The sequence below is a fragment of the Aptenodytes forsteri genome, unplaced genomic scaffold (genome assembly GCF_000699145.1).
Source record: "Aptenodytes forsteri isolate BGI_AS27 unplaced genomic scaffold, ASM69914v1 Scaffold391, whole genome shotgun sequence".
In the NCBI taxonomy this organism is placed as follows: domain Eukaryota; kingdom Metazoa; phylum Chordata; class Aves; order Sphenisciformes; family Spheniscidae; genus Aptenodytes; species Aptenodytes forsteri.
In genome coordinates, this window is record NW_008795920.1 from 501,000 (window position 1) to 501,734 (window position 735).

Sequence of the window (735 nt, forward strand, 5' to 3'; positions counted from 1 at the left end):
TTGTTGTTTTGGTGTGGGTTTTTTTCCTGTCTTCACAGAAAGCAAAGAATTAAACCCTGTCCCCAGGAAATTTGGGGGGTTAATTTCCGTAAATAATGCCTCCAAGGCGCCCCTGGGACCGAGGAAATCTCGGCGCTGGGGAATAAAAACCATTTTGGGGAGAATAAACCTCCCCCGACGCCGTGGGAGGAGCGGAGCGATGGCAGCGGGGCCAGAGCCCGAGCCGGGCCGGCGGGCAGGGACCTCCCCGAGCCTCCCCCAGCCGGGGCCGCATTTTTATGATCACCATCATGGTTATTATTTCAAATTTTGGCGAGTCAGAAACCAGCCACCCGCTGCTCAATTATCCCGAACAACGGGGGCATTAAACGGCCGATCGCGGCAGTGTTTAAATCTTTATTTACCAGAACCTTGTAAAGCCAGGAACAATTTGCATTCTATTAACTGCTTTTCAATAGGGCATCGACTGGAACTAAAAGATGCCACTACCCTGCCCTAATTAAAGAGCAACTGAATTACACTAAATACATATGAACGCTGCTCTCCTCCATAAATAACGGCGGGCTCCTCGCCGTGCGGAGCGCCCGGCGGGCCGGACTCTGCCCGGCCCCACGGGGAGCTCGGATTTCCTTTTAAACAAAAAAATAAATCATACACGCGCGTCTTTTACCCCACGGCCACCCCCTCTCGGCCCCGCGGAGCTGCGGCGCGGCTCTGCCGGGGACGGCGCGGCGG

The 735-nt window shown here is 54.8% G+C and overlaps 1 protein-coding gene across 1 annotated transcript in view; it reads right to left on the reverse strand.

The window, feature by feature from the left end:
• ONECUT3 (one cut homeobox 3) overlaps window positions 1-735 on the reverse strand; it is a 25,280-nt gene that overhangs the window by 22,317 nt on the left and 2,228 nt on the right.